This window comes from Triticum aestivum, chromosome 2A, assembly GCF_018294505.1.
Source record: "Triticum aestivum cultivar Chinese Spring chromosome 2A, IWGSC CS RefSeq v2.1, whole genome shotgun sequence".
NCBI lineage: Eukaryota > Viridiplantae > Streptophyta > Magnoliopsida > Poales > Poaceae > Triticum > Triticum aestivum.
In genome coordinates, this window is record NC_057797.1 from 443488836 (window position 1) to 443513792 (window position 24957).

Below are 24957 nucleotides of genomic sequence, written 5' to 3' on the forward strand. Positions count from 1 at the left end.
AGGGGCGAAGGGGTACATGGGGTTCAGCCCTTTCCTGTTGTAAGTGCATCTAGTGCCACCCCTAGTTGGTTTTGGAGTATTGATGACAAACTTGGTTGAGGGACTAATGTGTTTGTGAGAATTGCAGGATAACATAGGTAGTAGTCCCTTATTGATTCGGTTTACCTACCAGAGATGACCCCTAAAAATGTGTGAAGACATTGAAGACAATGGTGGTTCGTGAAGACATTCACTTGAAGACTATGGAGTGCGAAGACATAGTTGTTTCATAGTTTCCTTTTCTTCTTTATTGAGTCATAGGAACCACCGCCCTGTTAAGTGGGGTCCGAGTGAACAAAGTCAGGGTGACTGAAGTGATGCTCAACCAAAATCCTATGTCTTCGAGCAAAGACAATGAGAGCAAATCTTATCCAGAGCTAGATGAGTCAGCTTTACTTGTAGCCCAAGTCAAGCTGCCGCGTGTATTTGAAATCCGACCGTTGGACACGTGTTAGTTCCTTAGTGGCCCAGGGTCATTTCGGACATATCATGTCGGGTTGCCTTGTGGCTATAAATAGCCCACCCCTACACCATAAATTGGTGGCCGCTCAGAGTTAGTGCACAACTTTTGTCGTTTGAAAGCAACCCACCTCTGAAGCCTTTGAGAGAGAGATCCTTGCGAGGACAAAGCCCAAAACACCCAAAGCCAAAGAGCGTTAGGCATCACTGAAGTCTTTTTGTCCGCGTGACCTGAAGACTTGTTACACTTGAGGACTGTGAATCCTCCAGCCGGTTAGGCGTCGTGTTCTGAGCATCCAAGAGCCATTGTGGATTGCCGGTGAACAAAGTCTGTGAAGGTTTGGAAGTCTACCTTGAAGACGACTAGGTGTCCTTAGCTCAAGGGGAATAAGGTGAAGACGCGGTCTTCCGAGTTCAATCTCAGCCTCCCTACATATAGTTGTCACAGCAACTGGAATTGGTCTATCAAATCCTTGTCTTCACCAAGCAACTGGTTCTGTCCCCCACTTCCCTTTACTTTACTGTTTGTCTTCGTGAAGTCATTGCTTGCTTGTCTGATCTGATTGATTTCATTGAGTGAAGACTATTTCCTGTTTGGCTTTATACTGTCTTCCATCCTGATCCATACTACCAAGATGTTGATAGTCTTCGTGCTTTCACTACATTGCTTACTTGACTATGGCTTGTCTAGTGTAGTCTATCTTCCGCTGCATATCAATAGGTTCATTTCATTCGTTTGTCTTCAAAGACCTCGTGTTGAAGACTTTCATAAAAATCGCCTATTCACCCCCCTCTAGTCGAGAACTAGCACTTTCAATTGGTATTAGAGAAAGGTGCTCCCTTGTTCTGTGTGATTCGGTTTAACCACCTGGAGTTTTAGCTATGTTGACTGCAGGGATAATCAAGGTCTCCCCTGCGTGCCCAATCTTCGATGGCATTGATTACTCCTACTGGAAGAATAAGATGCGCATGCATCTTGAAGCCATTGACGTCGACCTATGGTATGTCGTCAAGACAGGCACTCCCAAGGTCGGTGAAGGTGTCACCGCTGCTGATGTCAAGAGGTTCATTCAACTGGATTCAACCGCTAAGAACATCATCTGTGGTCATCTAACCAAAGGACAATATGTCCGTCTGAGTGCACTGGAAACTGCGAAGCTGGTCTGGGACTGGTTGTCCAAGGTCAATGAAGGCGTCTCAACTCAGGGAGACTCAAGGATTGATGTTCTTCGCAACCTCTTCAACCGCTTCAAGAGAAACGACAATGAGAATGTCCAGCTCACATTCGATCGCCTCACTGATATCACAAATGAGCTTCGGGCTCTTGGCGCCACTGAGATCACCAAGCACAAAATCGTGAAGAAGGTTCTGAGATAACTTGACAGCTCATTTGACACCATAGCACTGATGATACAAGAGCACCCTGACTTCAAAGATCTCGATCCGTCTGACATACTTGAGAGACTCAACCCACACGAGTTCCAGCTATCTGAGAAGAGAGACATCTATGGCCCCAACTATGGCCGAACCCGTGCTTTGAAGGCAAAGGTCGTTTCCTCATCTGAAGAAGAATCTGACTGCAGTTCTGAGGATCCTAAAGACATTGGAAAGGAGCTTGCTATGCTTGTGAAGAAGTTCCAGAAGTTCTCCAAAAAGAATCGCTTCGGAAAGTCTTCAAGATCTAGCTCAAAAAATGCCACAGTGCAAAAAGCCAGGCCACTACATCTCTATGTGCCCTCAATGGGACAAGGAGTCTAAGAAGAAGAAGAAGAGCAAGGAATATGATTCTGACGACAACAACAAGAAGAAAGCCTCAAAGTATTCATCAAGGTCTTCATCAAAGTCCTCGTCTCACAATAAGGGCTCATCTAGCAAGGCTCGTGCATTCGTTGGCAAGGAGATGGATTCAGAGGAGGAATCTGCTTCTGAGGAGGCGGAGGTGGAGTCTGAGGAGGAGTCTGATTCATGTGTGGCAAGCCTGGCTCTAGCTTCGGCATTCGTTGCCAAGTCCATCTTCAACATTGAAGACAATGGTCACGTCACCGACGCTGAAGCCGATGATGATGATGACTCTGCTTCGACCTACTGCTTCATGGCACGAGGTGCCAAGGAAAACTCAAGCGATGCTTACTTTCAAACATCCAGTGAAGATGACTCTGAATGTGAATCCAAACCTAGCTACAAGACACTTGCTAAAATTGCAACTGAACAACAAACTGCTATGGAACATATTCAAAAGTTGCTAGACAAAAGCGATGACCTGTTGGATGCGGAAAAGAATCAAACTCTGATACGTCTCCATTGTATCTAATTTTCCAAACACTTTTGACCTTGTTTTGGACTCTAACTTGCATGATTTGAATGGAACTAACCCGGACTGACGCTGTTTTCAGCAGGGATGAAAATGGAGCGGAAACTTTCCGCTTTTCCGGCAAAAAAACAGAAATGGAGAGGAAAAATGAAAATGGAAACAGAATATTGCATAACAAAACCAAAAGTGGAATTTTTTATGCGGAAATGGAAACAAAAATGAAACAACGTTTTCCAGCGGAACAAGTGCGGAAATGGAATTTTCCGTTTCCGTTAATATGAAACTTTCCATTTTCAATATGGGCAAATCTCTATTTTATAGTCCAACGCATAATAAGACCCTACAGAAGTACATAGCAGAATAATGGCCCATGGCCCAACATCAACATAACAATACACCAGGCACCGCAGCAAGGTGAGCAGAATCCCTAATCTAATCCCTAATCACCGTTCAAAAAAAATATAATCCCTAATCGAGCAGACGAGCACGCCACCACCGCCGTTGCCCTCGCATCTTTGGCAGTGGAGGACTTCATGGATGATGAAATGGAGGATTGAATGATGCCGTGCTGGAATGGAACTGTTAGTTACTATATTTAAAGTTTCAAATATTTTCATCATGGATGCTTTTGTTGTTGAGTTGAAGTGTGTACTACAGTACTAGTACTATTATTAGCTGAGCACTATTGTGATTTGAGCTGCAATGTTTGGTTGTTGGATGGCTTCCAAGTTTTTGTGTTGCAAAAGTTGAATATTTATGCACAAATGAATATCTAATTATATATCCACAATATATCTTAATATTTATAATCATCTTATCCATTTCACAACTTTGTTCATTTCATTGTGTTTTTTCTACGGTTATAGGGTTCTTTGTTCCGATGAACATCCGCTTCCGTCTCCGTCTCCATGCCATATTCGCTCCATTTTTGTTTCCGGTACTATCTGTTTTCGTATTTGTTTCCGGGGTTTCTGTATTCATTTCCATTTCTGAAAAATATATGAAAAAATATGGTAGCACCCAGTTCCGTTCGTTTCTGCTCCGTTTTTATCCCTAGTTTTCAGCATAATTGCCATGTTGTTATTTTTGTGCAGAAATAAAAGTTCTCGGAATGACCTGAAACTTCACGGAGAATATTTTTGGAATATATAAAAAATACTGGCGAAAGAATCAACACCAGGGGCCCCACACCCTTTCCACGAGGGTGGGGAGCGCGCCCACCCCCCTGGGGCGAGCCCCCTGCCTCGTGGGCCCCCCGATGCTCCACCGACCTCAACTCCAACTCTATATATTCACGTTCAGGGAGAAAAAAAATCAAAGAGAAGGATTCATCACGTTTTATGATACGGAGCCACCGCCAAGCCCTAATCTCTCTTGAGAGGGCTAATCTGGAGTCCGTTCGGGGCTCCAGAGAGGGGAATCGGTCGCCATCATCATCATCAACCTTCCTCCATCACCAATTTCATGATGCTCACCGCCGTGCGTGAGTAATTCCATCGTAGGCTTGCTGGACAGTGATGGGTTGGATGAGATCTATCATGTAATTGAGTTAGTTTTGTTAGGGTTTGATCCCTAGTATCCATTATGTTTTGAGATTGATGTTGCTAAGACTTTCCTATGCTTAATGCTTGTCACTAGGGCCCGACTGCCATGATTTCAGATCTGAACCTATTATGTTTCCATGAATATATGTGAGTTCTTGATCCTATTTTGCAAGTCAATAGTCACCTACTATGTGTTATGATCCGGTAACCCCGAATTGACAATAATCGGGACCACTCCCGATGATGACCGTAGTTTGAGGAGTTCATGTATTCACTAAGTGTTAATGATTTGGTCCGGTACTCTATTAAAAGGAGGCCTTAATATCCCTTAGTTTCCCATAGTACCCCGCTGCCACGGGAGGTTAGGACAAAAGATGTCGTGCAAGTTCTTTTCCATAAGCACGTATGACTATATTCGGAATACATGCCTACATTACATTGATGAACTGGAGCTAGTTCTGTGTCACCCTATGTTATAACTGTTGCATGAGGAATCACATCCGACATAATTATCCATCACTGATCCATTGCCTACGAGCTTTTCACATATTGATCTTTGCTTAGTTACTTTACCATGGCCACTGTTACAATTACTACAAAACTACTACTGTTACTTTTGCCACCGTTATCATTACTTCCATATTACTTTGCTACTAAATACTTTGCTGCAGATATTAAGTCTTTCAGGTGCGGTTGAATTGACACCTCAACTATTAATACTTGAGAATATTCTTTGGCTCCCCTTGTGTCGAATCAATAAATTTGGGTTGAATACTCTACCCTCGAAAACTGTTGCGATCCCCTATACTTGTGGGTTATCAAGACTATTTTCTGGCGCCGTTGCCGGGGAGCATAGCTCTATTCTTTGAGTCACTTGGGATTTATATCTGTTGATCACTATGAAGAACTTGAAAGATAAAAGAACCAAGATTTTTCCCTCAACTACGAGGGGAGGTAAGGAACTGCCATCTAGCTCTGCACTTGATTCACCTTTTGTTATGAGTAAACTTGCGACACCTACTCTTGCTATTCATTCTGATATGTCAGATGTTATTGATGATGCCACTTCTGCTTTGCATGATACTTATGATGAAACTACTTCTATGCTTGATAATACTGTGCCATTAGGTGAATTTCTTGATGAACAACTTGCTAGGGTTAGAGAGAATGAAATTATTGAAACTGATAATATTGATGAAAGTGATGATGAAGATTCTCCCCCTAGATATGAATTGCATGTTGTGCCTGAGGGTTATGTTATGGATGAAGAAACTGCTAGAGACTTTTTAGCTTGCAATGATAGATATGATCTTAAGAAACTGTTAGCTAAGCTGAAAGAAAAATCCTTGAATGCTAGAATGAAACATGACCCTGCTTTTGCTACTTCACCTATCTGTATTTCTGATAAGGATTATGATTTCTCTGTCGATCCTGAGTTAATTACTTTGGTTGAATCTGATCCTTTTTATGGCTATGAACCTGAAACTGTTGTGGCACATCTTACTAAATTAAATGATATAGCCACCCTGTTCACTAATGATGAGAAAAATTGCTATTACTTTATCCTTAAGTTATTTCCGTTCTCATTAAAGGGTGATGCTAGAGCATGGTTTAATTCTCTTGATACTGGTTGTGTGCGTAGTCCCTAGGATATTATTTATTACTTCTCTGCTAAATATTTCCCTGCTCATAAGAAGCAAGCTGCCTTAAGGGAAATATATGATTTTGTGAAAATTGAAGAAGAGAGTCACCCACAAGCTTGGGGGAGGCTTATCTGATTACTTAATGCTTTGCCTGATCATCCTCTCAAGAAAAATCAAATACTTGATATCTTTTATAATGGACTAACCGATGCTTCCAGAGACCACCTGGATAGTTGTGCTGGTTGTGTTTTCAGGGAAAGAACTATTGATCAAGCTGAATTGCTATTGAATAATATGTTGAGTAATGAAAATGATTGGACACTTCCTGAACCAACTCCTAAGCCAACTCCGAAAAAAGGGGTATTCTATTTCTCAGTCCTGAAGATATGCAAGAGGCAAAGAATTCTATGAAAGAAAAAGGTATTAAAGCTGAAGATGTTAAGAATTTACCACCTATTGAAGAAATACATGGTCTTGATAACCCGTCACAGGTAGTAAAGGTAAATTCTCTCTATATATTTGATAAGGGTGAAATCCCATCTACCAAGTTTGCTAGCCAATGCTTGGATGAGTTTGATAATTTTATGGTTAAACAAGAAGACTTCAATGCTTATGTTGGTAGACAATTGAAACGTAATGCTTATATGATTGAACACTTGAGTGATTATATGTCTAGAGTTAAAGGTGAACTTAAACTTATTAGTAAACATGCTTCTATGGTTACCACTCAAGTAGAACAAGTACTTAAGGCTCAGAATGATTTGCTCAATGAATTGAATAATAATAAAAATTATAATGGTGTTAGAGTTGTGACTAGAGGGGGTAAAATGACTCAGGAACCTTTGTATCCCGAGGGCCACCCTAAGAGAATTGAGCAAGATTCTCAGATAACTAATGTTGATGCACCTAGTTCTTCTAAGAGGAAGAAAAAGAAAAATGATTGAACTTGCATGCTTCTAGTGAACCTGTTGTTGACACTCCTGAGAATCCCAATGATATTTCTATTTCTGATGCTGAAACACAATCTGGTAATGAACATGAAACTAGTGATAATGTTAATGATGATGTTCATGTTGATGCTCAACCTAGCAATGACAATGATGTAGAGATTGAACCTGCTGTTGATCTTGATAACCCACAATCAAAGAATCAACGTTATGATAAGAGAGACTTTGTTGCTAGGAAGCACGGTAAAGAAAGAGAACCATGGGTTCAAAAACCCATGTCTTTTCCTCCAAAACCATCCAAGAAAAAGGATGATGAGGATTTTGAGCACTTTGCTGAAATGATTAGACCTATCTTTTGCATATGCGTTTGACTGATATGCTTAAAATGAATCCTTATGCTAAGTATATGAAAGATATTGTTACAAATAAAAGAAAGATACCAGAAGATGAAATTTCCACCATGCTTGCTAATTATACTTTTAAGGGTGGAATACCTAAGAAACTAGGAGATCCAGGAGTACGAACTATACCATGCTCCATTAAGAGAAACTATGTTAAAACTGCTTTATGTGATCTTGGAGCCGGTGTTAGTGTTATGCCTCTCTCTTTATATCGTAGACTTGATTTGAATAAGTTGACACCTACTGAAATATCTTTGCAAATGGCTGATAAATCAACTGCTATACCTGTCGGTATTTGTGAGGATGTGCTTGTTGTGGTTGCAAACGTTACTATTTTAGCGGACTTTGTTATTCTTGATATTCCCGAGGACGATAGTATGTCTATTATTCTTGGTAGAACCTTTTTGAATACCGCAGGGGCTGTTCTTGATTGCAACAAAGGCAATGTCATTTTTCATGTTAATGGTAATGAGCATACGGTACACTTTCCGAGGAAACAACCTCAAGTCCACAGTATTAATTCTATTGGAAAGACTTCAACAATTACTATTGGAGGTTTTGAATTTCCTCTTCCTACTGTCAATAAGAAATATGATATTCTTATTGTTGGGGACATGCATATCCCCGTTGAGGTAACTTTGTTATTCGAAAATTCTCCAGTTTCATGTTATTCGGAAAGAGTTTGTTAACAAGACTTGATCAACCTTGTTAGTGGATTCCTTTTGACGAGCATGAGATGGATGAAGTTAGAAAGCACAACTCTCTGTACCCTCCTTTTACTTTCTGTTATTTAGAATAAATAAAGCAAAAATAGTATTTTCTGTCTATTTTCTGAATTATCCTTGCAATAAAAAATACCCCAAAAATAAAAGTTCTCCAAATGTCCTGAAAATGAAATATGATTTTTTGTAGAATATTTAAGAATTATTGGCACTCAAAACACACCTGGGGGCCTCACCACCTGGCCATGAGGGTCTAGCGCGCTCCCACCCCCTGGGGCGCGCCCCCTGCCTCGTGGACCCCACATGGCCCCCTCCACTTATTCTTGCACCCACACACTCTGTCTTCCTCCAGAAAAATCCTCCACCAGCTCAAACCCGAGTTCTATCTCATCTTGCTGCCATTTTCGATCTCCTTGCTCAAAGCTCCATTCACAAAACTGCTTTGGGGGATTGTTCTTCGGTATGTGACTCCTCCAATGATCCAATTAGTTTTTGTTCTAGTGCTTTATTTATTGCAAATTTTTGCTGCTTAGGTGACCCTGTTCTTGAGCTTGCATGTCAAATTTATGTGGTCAAAAGTAGTTTTAATGCATGATATGGCCTCTAGGCACTTGTGGGAGTAGTTGCTATCAATCTTGTTGAGTTTGGTTCATTTTATTTTGAGTCACTAAAAATTTAAGAAATTTTTCAGAGAAAGAAAATGATGAAGAGATTGTTGAGGGGCTTTTCAAGCTGAAGCTCGAAGGATAAGCAAAGTGAAGAGAATAAGAAGCACAAATATAACCTCCCTCACACTGTGGAGGTTCGGCCGTGCGAATGGCCTTGTGATGAGTTCTTGTGTAACACCCCGGATGTAACTTTCCCAATTTGTACTCCAACTCTTGCCGTTTCCGGCGTTAAGTTATATTTATTTCTCGGGTTCGGGTCTTTGTCTCCGTGTGTTGCTTTTCGTTGTCTTGCATCTCATATCATGTCATCATGTGCATTGCATTTGCATACGTGTTCATCTCATGCATTCGAGCATTTTCCCCGTTGTCCGTTTTGCATTCCGGCGCTTCGTTCTCCTCCGTTGGTCTTTTCTAGCTTCCTTTCGTTTGTGGGGATTAAACATTTCCGGATTGGAACGAGACTTACCAAGCGGCCTTGGTTTACTACCGGTAGACCGCCTGTCAAGTTTCGTGTCATTTGGACTTCGTTTGATACTCCAATGGTTAACCGAGGGACCGAAAAGGCCTCGTGTGTGTTGCAGCCCAACACCCCTCCAATTTGGCCCCAAACCCACCAAACTCTGCTCCATGTCCTAGAGCGTTCGATCACGATCGCGTGGCCGAAAACCGCACCTCATTTGGACTCTCCTAGCTCCCCCTATGCCTATAAATACACCCCCTTCGTTTTCGGATCTCTCTCTCCCCGAAACCCTACCCCCCTAAAAAAACGCATCCCGCCACCGACGGACACGTCCGCCCCCGGCCGGACGCGTCCGCCGCCGCGCCCAGCCAGCCGCATCCTGCCACGTGGCCCGCACCACTCGCCTCCGTCGCCGGCCCGCGGAAGCCCGCGCCTGGCCCCCGCGGCCCAGGGCGCCGCCGCCTCGCCCGATCCGCAGCGCCGCCGCCCTGCTTCTTCTCCTCCGGCGCCGGCCGCCCCGCCGACCGGAGTTCCACGCCGGAGCCCGCACCGGCTGCCCTTCGCCCGCCTCGCCGGAATGCTGCCCCGAGCCGGCCGGCTCCGCCGCGTCCCTCGCCGGCCGCTGCCGCCGCCCCCGCCGCCGGATCTGGCCAGGAGTGGCCGGATCTACCTCTCCGACGAACTCCGGCGAACTTCTTCAACTCCGGCGAGCTCCCCCGACCATCCTCGGTTCCCGTGCGATCTGGATCTGAGATCCGAAAATATCTCCTCGGTTGACTTTTTATCCCCGAACCCTAATTCTTCGTGCATACTTTGACCGGTGATATCTCCGCATATGTAGCTCCATTTTGGACATATAGTATATCAAAATGTTCGCCTCGACGAGTACATCATTTCATTCCATTGCATCATTTTCATTTGAGCTCATCTTGATGCCCGAAATGCTGCTAGAAGGAGGCTTCGTGAGTTAATTGTCAGATCTGCTAGTTCATCTTAGTCTTTTGTCATTTTTGCCATGATTATTGTGTGCATGCTATGCCTGTGAGTCCTTCATATGTTTTGTTAAGCATCTTGTTATCTTTCCAGAGATGCAACCCATGCATTTTTAGGATGTATGTGGTGACTTGTGCAAGTTTGCAAAGTGAGGGACCCGGTAAATCTGTTTTCAGGGACTTAGTAGTTTTCACTAACTCTGGGATTATTTAGTTCATGATGCCATATGTTCAGCTTGTTTCCTAGTGATCCGTGCCTCTTTTGAGGATGATCAGTAAGGGAGTTTTGTTAAACGTGTTATGCTCTATCCATCCGTGTCTTTGTTTGCAATTATGGAGCAACCTAGCTTGAGTCAATCGAGCTCTACTTTTGCTTCGTTGTGAATCTGGGCAGATCGTTAACTCGTTTGCGATTTTGCCGATGCTATTATAGTTGATCCGTGCATGCTATGCCATTGTTCTTGCCATGTCTAGCTAGCATTTTGTGCCTTATTAATGGATGTATGCTTGCCTTGCCATGACTTGCACCGTGGTGAGTGCATCGAGCTCGTTTACATGCCTTCGTGAGTTATATTTCAGTATGTCTCAGTTTTCACTAAGTCTGAAAACTGATTGTATTTTAGCTATGTTCGTGTGCTTGGTAGTATATTTTGTGAACCCTTTTGGCCCCAGGTCACTTTGGGTCTTTTGTTAAGCTTGTTGAGTAGCTCCATGCCATGCTCTCCCTTATCATAATCAGGTCATGTATCATGTTGTTTTGCTGCTCCGAAGAGGGCTTCGTGATCTGAAATTTCAGACAAGTGTTAATTTCACCAAGTCTGGAATCTATTTTGCATTTGCGTTTTTGCCATGCTTGTTTGAACCTCTTAATGGATGAATTGGCCGTGGCTCAGTGCTAGTCTTTTGTGAAGCATCTTGTGTGCATCCCTGCCATGTATTTTGTTGTCATGTTTGGTGGCTGTAGCATGTTCGTTTCGTTGCGTTTATATGCCTACTTGCTGTAAATCGCAGACCGGTGTCATTTTTGAAACGCTTGCCATTTCCAAACCGTAACTCCGATTCCGGCGTTCTTTATATCGCTTTCAAGCGATTTCATCCCATCTTTCCAGTGGCACACTTGGTTTTCCAAGTTGAGGCCAGGTTCATGCATTTCCTGTCATATGCTTGAGACGAGTTCGCTAATGAGGAGCCCGTTGAGTTTGCTTTTGAGGATCCAGTCAACTCTGACAACTGTGCAGGCAAGATGATCATACCCTCGAAATCACTACTATCTTTGCTATGCTAGTTTGCTCGCTCTTTTGCTATGCCATTGCTACGATGCCTACCTTTTGCTTGTCAGCCTCCCAATTGCCGTGTTGAACCTCTAACCCACCATGTCCTATCAAACCGTTGATTGGCTATGTTACCGCTTTGCTCAGCCCCTCTTATAGCGTTGCTAGTTGCAGGTGAAGATTGGAGCCGTTCCTTGTTGGAACATTTATTTACTTGTTGGGATATTATCATATTACTATGTTATCTTAATGCATCTATATACTTGGTCAAGGGTGGATGGCTCGGCCTCTCGCCTAGTGTTTTGTTCCACTCTTGCCGCCCTAGTTTCCGTCATATCGGTGTTATGTTCCCGGATTTTGCGTTCCTTACGCGGTTGGGTTATAATGGGAACCCCTTGATAGTTCACCTTGTTTAAAGCTTTTCCAGCAATGCCCAACCTTGGTTTTACCATTCGCCACCTAGCCTCTTTTTCCCTTGGGTTACCGGAGCCCAAGGGTCATCTTATTTTAAACCCCCCCCGGGCCAGTGCTCCCTCTGAGTGTTGGTCCGAACTGAGCTGCCTGCGGGGCCATCTCGGGGAAACTTGAGGGTTGGTTTTACTCGTAGCTAGTCTCATCTGAGTGTGCCCTGAGAACGAGATATGTGCAGCTCCTATCGGGATTTGTCGGCACATTCGGGCGGTGTTGCTGGTCTTGTTTTAACATGTCGAATTGTCTTGTTGTACCGGGTTACCGAGTCTGATCGGTGTGTATCGGTTGGAGGTCTACTCCTTCGTTGACCGTGAGAGCTTGTCATGGGCTAAGTTGGGACTCCCCTGCAGGGATTGAACTTTCGAAAGCCGTGACCGCGGTTATGGGCAGATGGGAATTTGTTAATGTCCGGTTGTAGATAACTTGAACCTTAATTAATTAAAATGAATCCACTAAGTTTGTTACCGTGATGGCCTCTTCTCAGCGGAGTCCGGGAAGTGGACATGGTGTTGGAGAAATGTTTGCGCAGGTTGCTCTTTAGTTCCTCGCTCGTGCTTTGCCTCCTCTTCTCGCTCTCTTTTGCGAATAAGATAGCCACTATATATGCTAGTCGCTTGCTGCAGCTCCACATATATATATTTGCCTTACCCTTCCTATAAGGTTAAATAGTATTGATCGCGAGGGTGCGAGATTGCTGAGTCCCTGTGGCTCACAGATACTATAAGTCCAGATGCAGATCCAGGTGATTCCGCTCCACGTGACGAGTACGAGCTCAAGTGGGAGTTCGACGAAGACTCTCGGCGTTACTACGTGTCTTTTCCTGAGGATCAGTAGTGGTGCCTAGTTGGGGTTTGATTCGGGGCCTTGTCGCATGTTGGGTTCTTTTCTAGTTTGGTGCCGTAGTCGGGCCATGAGTGATTGAATGATGGATGTTATTTATGTACTCTGATGTGACGTGGCGAGTGTAAGCCAACTATGTATCTCCCTCTTTTATTATACATTACATGGGATGTTGTGATGATTGCCTAACTTGCGACATTGCTTTCAATGCGGTTATGTCTCTAAGTCGTGCCTCGACACGTGGGAGCTATAGCCGTATGAGGGTGTTACAAGTTGGTAATCAGAGCCTTCCCCGACCTTAGGAGCCCCATTGCTTGATCGTTTTTAGCAGCCGAGTTGTGTCTAGAAAAATGTTTTGAGTCATTTAGGAATTATATATCGGAGAGCTTAGGAATTCTCTTTACTTCCCAGTCTCCTCATCGCTCTGCTAAGGCATCCTGACGTAGAGTTTTGACTCTTCTCTTCTCAAATTTCACTAAATTTTTTTTAGGATCACGCGAGTATCTTGGAATCATTCCGATGGCTTATGATGAGAACATTGTCTTGGTGCCTCCTGTCAGGGGTTTAGTGGAAGTGTCCCGGGGAGTTGAGCTCTGAGGTGTTGTCATCATAATTTTATCGTTGCAATTCTGGAATACTTGAGATATATTCACCGACATCGAAAATCTCTTTTATGCAGTTCGTTGGTGAGATAACCTCGACGCCACCCAGTACTGGGGCGGGAGTTTGGGAGTATCGCCATAACTTGTATAACGGATGCTTTTCGAAGGTTGAGGTAGATGGTTTCCGAAGTTTTCTTGGTTATGTGTTGAAGGATGGATACAGCTGGATGTAGGATTTGCTAGTTTGGGTGAGATATTATGCTTCCCCTGTATCCCCAACACCTGATTGCATAACCGGAAAGGTTCGGGAGTTTCATAGGTGGGAATTCTAGTAGCTCTAGTTTTTCTTCCACAGATATTGGTTTGAGATTGGGATCTCTTATCGATTATTCGTTCTTGATCCGTACCTTGTTGATTTATTTCTCTACCTTAATTCTACGTGGCTTCTCAATTTATGGATATGTGACCATTTCAAGAGGAATGCATTCGTTCATTTTGTTCCGATGTGAAGACTATATGTTGCAATTTTCATTCCGTTGGATTCAGCTTCAATATTTGTCTGTCAATGTGCTAATGGTGGTTAACCTCTTCAGGATGGCTCCTCCAACACGCACGACTCCGAATCCTGATCCGCCACCGCCTCCACCTCCTCCAGAGGCATGGCAAGCTGTGATGGCCGCAACCAATGCAAACACACAGCTGATCATGCAAATTCTTCAAGAGCGCAATCAAGGCAGTCAAGGGAATCAAGGCAGCAATCAGAGTCACTTTGCTACACTCAACCAGTTCCTTGCTAACGGGCCAAAGACTTTCAGCAATTGTGTTGAGGCAACCGATGCTGACGATTGGCTTGTGGATCTGTGTAAGCATTTCGAGTGCAGTAACGTCAGGCCTGAGGACTTTGTCAAGTTCGCTTCTTTCCAACTCAAAGATCAAGCTGCAGAATGGTTCCAGCAGTACAAGGATTCCAGAGGTGGACGTGTTATCACTTGGGATGATTTCCGTCGAGATTTCCGAGCTCATCATATTCCCCAGAGCGTGGTTGAAAGCAAGCGTGAGGAATTCCACAATCTGAAGCAAGGCTCTTTGTCTGTCTATGACTACAACAAGTTGTTCCAGAAGCTTGCCTGCTTTGCCAAGCAGGACGTGCCTGATGAGAAGAGCATGATATGCCAGTTCAGGAGTGGTCTCAGAGAAGAAATTCAGCTCGCTCTTGTTCTCTTTGAGCCCTTGAGGTACAATGAGTTCTACAACATGGAACTGAAGCAAGAGGCTGCTCAGTTGAGGTGTGATGCTTCCAGGAAGCGAGTCAGAGATGTTACTCCTTCTTCCTCTACTCAAGTGGCCAAGCAGCAGAAGTTTTGGCTTCCTCCTCCTCCGTTCCGTCAGCCGTATCAGCAGAAGAGCAAAGGTGGCAGTGATTCTTCCCACCCACCCAACCCTGGCTTTCAGAACAAGGCTTCGTCTCAAGCTCCAAGATCGAGTGCTCCGTATCACCGTCCGCTTTCAGAGGTCATGTGCAATAAGTGCCAACAGAAGGGCCACTATGCCAACAAGTGTCTCAACCAGAGGCGTCTTCCTCCTCCTCCTCCTGTCAGATCGACAAGTACAGCTGTGGTCAAGCATAACCCCAAGCATGCTAAGGTCAATTTGATGAATGCAGCTCAGGCAGAGGACTCATCAGATGTGATCATGGGTAACCTTCCTGTTAATGATATTCCCGCAAAAGTACTTTTTGACTCTGGTGCATCGCATTCCTTCATGTCATTTCCATTTGCATCGGAGAACAATTTTAGTACTAAGGCTTTACCTAGAGCTATGCAAGTCGTCTCTCCAGCTAAGCGTCTGAGTTCTAGTTTGATGGTTCCGGATATTTCTATCTTGATGGGTGATTTCAAGTTTCTGGCTTCTCCAATGGTTCTTGGTAACTCAGATATTGATCTTATTCTCGGGATGGATTGGCTTTCTAAGCACAAGGCTCAGCTTGATTGTGCAGCCAGGCAGATTCAATTGACTCATTCGTCTGAGGATGTAATTGTCTTTGCCGCTCGGGATAATTCCATCCGTCTGTTTTCTCTCAATGAGAAGGGTGAATTGGACGCTATTTTGCAAATTCCAGTCGTTTGCGAATATCAAGACGTCTTTCCAGAAGAGCTCCCAGGAATGCCTCCGCACCGGCCAGTTGAATTCGTTATTGAACTTGAGCCTGGCACGGAACCTGTGTGCAAACGTCCTTACAAGCTCGGACCTGAAGAGTTTAAGGAGCTAAAGAAGCAACTCGATGAGCAAGAAAGAATGGGTCTTATCCGGCCTAGTTCTTCTCCGTGGGGTTGTGGTGTTCTTTTTGTGAAGAAGTATGGAACGGACCGACTTTGTGTTGATTACCGTCCAGTGAACAAGAAGACCATCAAGAACAAATACCCACTTCCCAACATCAATGAGCTGTTCGAACAACTCAAAGGTGCCCAAGTATTCTCCAAGCTTGATCTCCGTATGGGTTATCACCAGATTCGCATTCGTGAAGAAGATATTCCCAAGACAGCATTCAGAACAAGCTTTGGTTCATATGAATACACTGTCATGTCTTTTGGCCTCGCCAACGCTCCTCCGACGTTCTCTCGCATGATGAACTTCATCTTCAACGCCTACACCAATGACTTCGTTTTGGTCTATCTCGACGACATTCTGGTTTTCTCCAAGAACAAGGAAGATCATGCCAAACACTTGAGTTTGGTGCTTGATAAGCTCAAAGAACATCAGTTCTACGCTAAGTTCTCTAAGTGTGAATTTTGGCTCGATGAGGTTCTTTATCTTGGTCATATCATCTCTGCCAAGGGCATTGCCGTGAATCTTGAGAAGGTGTCTGCAATTGTGAATTGGGAACCTCCTCAGAACGTGAAGCAACTCCGCAGTTTTCTTGGTCTCGCAAGCTATTGCCGAAGATTCGTTGAAAACTTTTCTAAGATCGCGAAGCCTCTCTCAAATCTTCTCCAGAAGCACGTCAAGTACGTTTGGTCTCCGGAGTGTGATATTGCTTTCAACACTTTGAAAGAGAAATTCATCACTGCTCCAGTTTTGACTCCGCCTGATGAATCCAAACCGTACGAGGTCTTTTGTGATGCCTCTCTCCAAGGTCTCGGTGCAGTTTTAATGCAAGAGAAGAAAGTTGTTGCTTATACATCTCGCCAGTTGAAGCCTAATGAGAAGAACTACCCCACTCATGATCTCGAGTTGGTGGCAGTTGTGCATGCTCTTTTGACTTGGAGACATCTTCTATTGGAAAGAAAAGTGGACATTTTCACTGATCACAAGAGTCTCAAGTACATCTTCACTCAGCCTAATCTCAACCTCAGGCAAACTTGTTGGGTCGAAATGATTCAAGAGTATAATCCGAGTATTGAGTATACTCCAGGCAAGGCCAATGTGATTGCTGACGCTTTGAGCAGGAAGGCTTACTGCAACAGTCTGATTCTTAAGCCTTATCAACCCGAGCTTTGTGAAGCTTTCCGCAAACTGAATCTGCAAGTTGTTCCTCAAGGTTTCCTCGCCAACCTTCAAGTCTCTCCTACCTTAGAAGACCTGATTCGCCAAGCCCAGCTTCTTGATGCTATGGTGAAAAAGGTGAAGATTGGGATTGCCAAGAGTCAGTCCAAGTACAAGTGCTACCGCCTTGATGACAAGGACACTCTCTTCTTCGAGGATCGTATCGTTGTACCCAAAGGTGACCTCTGTAAAGTGATCATGAATGAGGCTCACAATTCTCTCCTTTCCATCCACCCTGGGAGCACGAAGATTTATCAGGACCTCAAGCAAGCTTATTGGTGGACTCGAATGAAGTGCGAGATCGCTCAATTCATGAATGAATGTGATGTCTGCAGAAGAGTGAAGGCAGAACACCAAAGGCCAGCAGGTCTCCTCCAACCTCTTGCCATTCCAGAATGGAAGTTTGACCACATTGAGATGGACTTCGTGACTGGGTTTCCAAAGTCCAAGCGTGGCAATGATGCTATATTCGTTGTCATCGACAAGCTCACCAAAGTGGCTCACTTTCTGCCTATCAAAGAGTCTATCACTGCAGCTCAATTGGCAGAACTCTATACCTCTCGCATTGTCTCTCTGCACGGTATTCCTCAAGTGATCTCTTCAGACCGTGGTAGCATCTTTACCTCGAAGTTTTGGGATTCTTTCCAGAAGGCCATGGGCACCAACATCCGCTTCAGCACTGCTTTCCATCCTCAAACAAGCGGTCAAGTCGAGCGTGTCAACCAGATTCTTGAAGATATGCTCAGGGCTTGTGTGATCTCCTTCGGCATGAAATGGGAGGATTGTCTTCCTTATGCTAAATTCTCCTATAACAACAGTTTTCAAGCAAGTTCGGGCAAGGCCCCTTTTGAAATTCTGTATGGCAGGAAGTGCCGTACCCCTCTCAACTGGTCTGAAACCGGTGAACGTCAGCTTTTGGGTAATGATTTAATCAGAGAAGCAGAAGAAATGTGCAAAGTCATTCGTGATAACCTCAAAGCAGCCCAATCCCGCCAGAAGAGCTACTATGATAGTAAGCACCGTGATTTGGCTTTCGAGATCGGAGATCATGTTTACCTCCGTGTCTCTCCTATGAAAGGTACTCGTCGCTTCGGTATCAAAGGGAAGCTTGCCCCTAGATACATGGGACCTTTCAAGATTGTCAGCAAGAGAGGCGACCTCACCTATCAACTTGAGCTTCCTTCAAACTTTGCAATTGTTCATGACGTGTTCCATGTCTCTCAGCTTCGAAAGTGCTTCAAGACTCCTGACCGCACCGTAAACTTCGAGGACATTGAGCTCCAAAAAGATCTCTCTTATCGTGAGCACCCAGTTGCTATTCTTGAAGAGACTGAACGCAAGACTCGCAACAAGTCAATCAAATTTCTCAAAGTCAAGTGGTCACACCATTCCGACCGTGAAGCTACCTGGGAACGCGAGGATCACCTCCGTTCTGAGTACCCAGAGTTCTTTTAGTCCTAGATCTCGGGACGAGATCTTTTCGTAGTGGTGGAGTGTTGTAACACCCCGGATGTAACTTTCCCAATTTGTACTCCAACTCTTGCCGTTTCCGGCGTTAAGTTATATTTATTTCTCGGGTTTGGGTCTTTGTCTCCGTGTGTTGTTTTTCGTTGTCTTGCATCTCATATCATGTCATCATGTGCATTGCATTTGCATATGTGTTCATCTCATGCATTCGAGCATTTTCCCCATTGTCCGTTTTGCATTCCGGTGCTTCGTTCTCCTCCGGTGGTCTTTTCTAGCTTTCTTTCGTGTGTGGGGATTAAACATTTCCGGATTGGAACGAGACTTGCCAAGCGGCCTTGGTTTACTACCGGTAGACCGCCTGTCAAGTTTCGTGTCATTTGGACTTCGTTTGATACTCCAACGGTTAACCGAGGGACCGAAAAGGCCTCGTGCGTGTTGCAGCCCAACACCCCTCTAATTTGGCCCAAAACCCACCAAACTCTGCTCCATGTCCTAGAGCATTCGATCACGATCGTGTGGCCGAAAACCGCACCTCATTTGGACTCTCCTAGCTCCCCCTATGCCTATAAATACACCCCCCCTTCGTTTTCGGATCTCTCTCTCCCCGAAACCCTACCCCCCTAAAAAAAACACATCCCGCCACCGACGGACACGTCCGCCCCCGGCCGGATGCGTCCGCCGCCGCGCCCAGCCAGCCGCATCCCGCCACGTGGCCCGCGCCACTCGCCTCCGCCGCCGGCCCGCGGAAGCCCGCGCTTGGCCCCCGCGGCCCAGGGCGCCGCCGCCTCGCCCGATCCGCAGCGCCGCCGCCTCGCTTCTTCTCCTCCGGCGCCGGCCGCCCCGCCGACCGGAGTTCCACGCCGAAGCCTACACCGGCCGCCCTTCGCGTGCCTCGCTGGAACGCCGCCCTGAGCCGGCCGGCTCCGCCGCGTCCCTCGCCGGCCGCTGCCGCCGCCCCCGCCGCCGGATCCGGCCGGGAGTGGCCGGATCTACCTCTCCGACGAACTCCGGCGAACTTCTTCAACTCCGGCGAGCTTCCCCGACCATCCTCGGTTCCCGTGCGATCTGGATCTGAGATCCGAAAATATCTCCTCGGTTGACTTTTTATCCCCGAACCCTAATTCTTTGTGCATACTTTGACCGGTGATATCTCCGCATCCATAGCTCCGTTTTGGACATATAGTATATCAAAATGTTCGCCTCGATGAGTACATCATTTCATTCCATTGCATCATTTTCATTTGAGCTCATCTTTATGCCCGAAATGCTGCTAGAAGGAGGCTTCGTGAGTTAATTGTCAGATCTGCTAGTTCATCTTAGTCTTTTGTCATTTTTGCCATGATTATTGTGTGCATGCTATGCCTGTGAGTCCTTCATATGTTTTGTTAAGCATCTTGTTATCTTTCCAGAGATGCAACCCATGCATTTTTAGGATGTATGTGGTGACTTGTGCAAGTTTGCAAAGTGAGGGACCCGGTAAATCTGTTTTCAGGGACTTAGTAGTTTTCACTAACTCTGGGATTATTTAGTTCATGATGCCATATGTTCAGCTTGTTTCCTAGTGATACGTGCCTCTTTTGAGGATGATCAGTAAGGGGATTTTGTTAATCTTGTTATTCTCTATCCATCCATGTCTTTTTTTATAATTATGGAGTACCCTAGCTTGAGTCAATCGAGCTCTACTTTTGCTTCGTTGTGAATCTGGGCAGATCATCAACTCGTTTGTGATTTTGCCGATGCTATTGTAGTTGATCCGTGCATGCTATGCCATTGTTCTTGCCATGTCTAGCTAGCATTTTGTGCCTTCTTAATGGATGTATGCTTGCCTTGCCATGACTTGCACCGTGGTGAGTGCATCGAGCTTGTTTACATGCCTTCGTGAGTTATATTTCAGCATGTCTCAGTTTTCACTAAGTCTGAAAACTGATTGTGTTTTAGCTATGTTCGTGTGCTTGTTAGTATATTTTGTGAACCCTTTTGGCCCCAGGTCACTTTGGGTCTTTTGTTAAGCTTGTTGAGTAGCTCCATGCCATGCTCTTCCTTGTCATAATCAGGTCATGTATCATGTTGTTTTGCTGCTCCGAAGAGAGCTTCGTGATCTGAAATTTCAGACAAGTGTTAATTTCACTAAGTCTGGAATCTGTTTTGCATTTGCGTTTTTGCCATGCTTGTTTGAACCTCTTAATTGATGAATTGGCCGTGGCTCAGTGCTAGTCTTTTGTTAAGCATCTTGTGTGCATCCCTGCCATGTATTTTGTTGTCATGTTTGGTGGCTGTAGCATGTTCGTTTCGTTGCGTTTATATGCCTACTTGTTGTAAATCACAGACCGGTGTCATTTTTGAAACGCTTGCCATTTCCAAACCGTAACTCCGATTCCGGCGTTCTTTATATCACTTTCAAGCGATTTCATCCCATCTTTCCAGTGGCACACTTGGTTTTTCAAGTTGAGGCCAGGTTCATGCATTTCCTGTCATATCTTGCATTTTGCGTCCCGCATCGCATCCCGCATAGCATACCATCTTTGCATCTTATTGTTTGAGCTTGCCCGTGGTTGATTGTATCCTTGTTGCTTGTTTGTCTTGTTTGGGCAGAGCCGGGAGACGAGTTCGCTAATGAGGAGCCCGTTGAGTTTGCTTTTGAGGATCCAGTCAACTCTGACAACTGTGCAGGCAAGATGATCATACCCTCGAAATCACTACTATCTTTGCTATGGTAGTTTGCTCGCTCTTTTGCTATGCCATTGCTACGATGCCTACCTTTTGCTTGTCAGCCTCCCAATTGCCATGTTGAACCTCTAACCCACCATGTCCTAGCAAACCGTTTATTGGCTATGTTACCGCTTTGCTCAGCCCCTCTTATAGCGTTGCTAGTTGCAGGTGAAGATTGGAGCCGTTCCTTGTTGGAACATTTATTTACTTGTTGGGATATTATTATATTACTATGTTATCTTAATGCATCTATATACTTGGTCAAGGGTGGAAGGCTCGGCCTCTCGCCTAGTGCTTTGTTCCACTCTTGCCGCCCTAGTTTCCGTCATATCGGTGTTATGTTCCCGGATTTTGTGTTCCTTACGCGGTTGGGTTATAATGGGAACCCCTTGATAGTTCGCCTTGTTTAAAGCTTTTCCAGCAATGCCCAACCTTGGTTTTACCATTCGCCACCTAGCCTCTTTTTCCCTTGGGTTACCGGAGCCCAAGGGTCATCTTATTTTAAACCCCCCCCGGGCCAGTGCTCTCTCTAAGTGTTGGTCCGAACTGAGCTGCCTGTGGGGCCACCTCAGGGAAACTTGAGGGTTGGTTTTACTCGTAGCTAGTCTCATCCGAGTGTGCCCTGAGAACGAGATATGTGCAGCTCCTATCGGGATTTGTTAGCACATTCGGGCGGTGTTGCCGGTCTTGTTTTAACCTGTCGAATTGTCTTGTTGTACCGGGTTACCGAGTCTGATCGGTGTGTCTCGGGTGGAGGTCTACTCCTTCGTTGACCGTGAGAGCTTGTCATGGGCTAAGTTGGGACTCCCCTGCAGGGATTGAACTTTCGAAAGTCGTGCCCGCGGTTATGGGCAGATGGGAATTTGTTAATGTCCGGTTGTAGATAACTTGAACCTTAATTAATTAAAATGAATCCACTAAGTTTGTTACCGTGATGGCCTCTTCTCAGCGGAGTCCGGGAAGTGGACACGGTGTTGGAGAAATGTTTGCGCAGGTTGCTCTTTAGTTCCTCGCTCGTGCTTTGCCTCCTCTTCTCGCTCTCTTTTGCGAATAAGATAGCCACTATATATGCTAGTCGCTTGCTGCAGCTCCACATATATATATTTGCCTTACCCTTCCTATAAGCTTAAATAGTATTGATCGCGAGGGTGCGAGATTGCTGAGTCCCTGTGGCTCACAGATACTATAAGTCCAGATGCAGATCCAGGTGATTCCGCTCCAGGTGACGAGTACGAGCTCAAGTGGGAGTTCGATGAAGACTCTCGGCGTTACTACGTGTCTTTTCCTGAGGATCAGTAGTGGTGCCTAGTTGGGGTTTGATTCGGGGCCTTGTCGCATGTTGGGTTCTTTTCTAGTTTGGCGCCGTAGTCGGGCCATGAGTGATTGAATGATGGATGTTATTTATGTACTCTGATGTGACGTGGCGAGTGTAAGCCAACTATGTATCTCCCCCTTTTATTATACATTACATGGGATGTTGTGATGATTGCCTAACTTGCAACATTGCTTTCAATGCGGTTATGTCTCTAAGTCGTGCCTCTACACGTGGGAGCTATAGCCATATCGAGGGTGTTACAAGTTGGTAATCAGAGCCTTCCCCGACCTTAGGAGCCCCATTGCTTGATCATTTTTAGCAGCCGAGTTGTGTCTAGAAAAATGTTTTGAGTCATTTAGGAATTATATGTCGGAGAGCTTAGGAATTCTTTTTACTTGGCGTGGAAGGCAAGCTTGGCGATACGGATATGCAGATCTCCTACCATTGTAACCGACTTTCTGTAACCCTAACCCTCTCCGGTGTCTATATAAATCGGAGGGTATTAGTCCGTAGGACAACATACACAACAACCATCATACCATAGGCTAGCTTCTAGGGTTTAGCCTCTCCGATCTCGTGGTAGATCTACTCTTGTACTACCCGTATCATCAATATTAATCAAGTAGGACATAGGGTTTTACCTCCATCGAGAGGGCCCGAACCTGGGTAAAACTTCGTGTCCCTTGCCTCCTGTTACCATCCGGCCTAGACGCACAGTTCGGGACCCCCTACCCGAGATCCGCCGGTTTTGACACCGACATTGGTGCTTTCATTGAGAGTTCCTCTGTGTTGTCGCCGTCAGGCTTGATGGCTCCCACGATCATCAATAGTGATGCGGTCTGGGGTGGAACTTGTCTCCCCGGACAGATCTCTATCTTCGGCGGCTTTGCACTGCGGGCCAATTCACTTGGCCATCTGGAGCAGATCAAAAGCTATGCCCCTGGCCGTCAGGTCAGATTTGGAAGTTTAAACTACACGGCTGACATCCGCGGGGACTTGATCTTCGATGGATTCGAGCCACTGCCAAGCGCACCGCACTACCACGACGAGCATGACCTAGCTCTACCACCTAACAGTGCCCTGAAGGCGGCACCCGCATCGGCTTCGACCCTTAATTCGGAGCCAACCGCATCGATCGAGGATGGATGGTTGGACGCCGCCTCGGGGGCTGCGATCCTAACGGCGATTGAGCCGAACACCAGCCCCGCACTCCGCTAGACTCATGATTCCAAAGAGCCGGACTCCTCTCCGGACTCCGAGCCATTCGCACCTCTGCCGATCGAATCCAATCGGGCACCGATCATGGAGTTTACTGCCGCGGACATCTTTCAGCACTCGCCCTTTGGCGATATTATGAAATCACTAAAGTCTCTCTCTTTATCAGGAGAGCCCTGGCCGGACTACGGTCAGCGAGATTGGGATACGGATGATGAAGAAATTCAAAGCCCACCCACCACCCACTTTGTAGCCACCGTCGACGATTTAACCGACATGCTCGACTTCGACTCCGAAGACATCGACGGTATGGACGCCGATGAAGGAGACGATGAAGAACCAGCGCCTATTGGGCCCTAGAACGCCACCTCGTCATATGACGTATACATGGTGGACGCACCAAAAGATGGCGACGAGGAGCGGAAGGACGCACCGAAGGCTTGTTCCCGTGAAAAGCAGTCAAAGCGGCTACGCAAGCGCCGCCCCAAATCCCGCCTCGTCAGAAATAGCGATCACACAGACCCAGCACTGGAGCAGGGCGAACCGCTGCCGGACAACGGCAATCCGGATAAACAAACCGAGCAAACAAATCTTATCAAGGATAATGGTCCGGACGACATAACGCCGGACAGGCACCCGGAGTAGCAGACTGCCCGTAAAAGGCTTGTTGCCACCGCGAGGAGTCTGAAAAAGCAGAAGCAAAGGCTCAAGGCCGCGCAGGACACACTCCAAATCAGATGGAGTAAAATACTCAACACAGCAGCAAGGTACGGCAACAATCGCCCCTCCAAGAGCTACCCAAAGCGGAAGCTGCTACCCGAATTCGATGAGGAGGCCTCAGACCACCCACAACCAAATATCAAAGCAGCCACCTGGTTAGATAGACGACCCCTTTACCAACACAGAGCGACATACAATGCTGCTCACCATACAACACGCAACCAATGCGAGGGCTGGCACCCAAAGGACGGTGCAACAAGATCCATCTATGGACCACCAAGCGCACCCCAGCATACAATGCAACACAACAAACATCCGAACAACACGGTACACCCAGCTACAGGGGTGCCGCACACCCCCTATGTTTCACCGATGAGGTGCTGGACCATGAATTTCCAGAGGGATTCAAGCCCGTAAACATAGAGGCATACGACGGAACAACAGACCCTGGGGTCTAGATTGAGGACTACATCCTTCATATCCATATGGCTCGAGGAGATGATCTCCATGCCATCAAGTACCTACCCCTCAAGCTCAAAGGGCCAGCTCGTCACTAGCTCAAATTCCTCCCCGAAAGCTCCATTGGAAGTTGGGAAGAGCTCGAAGACGCCTTTTGGG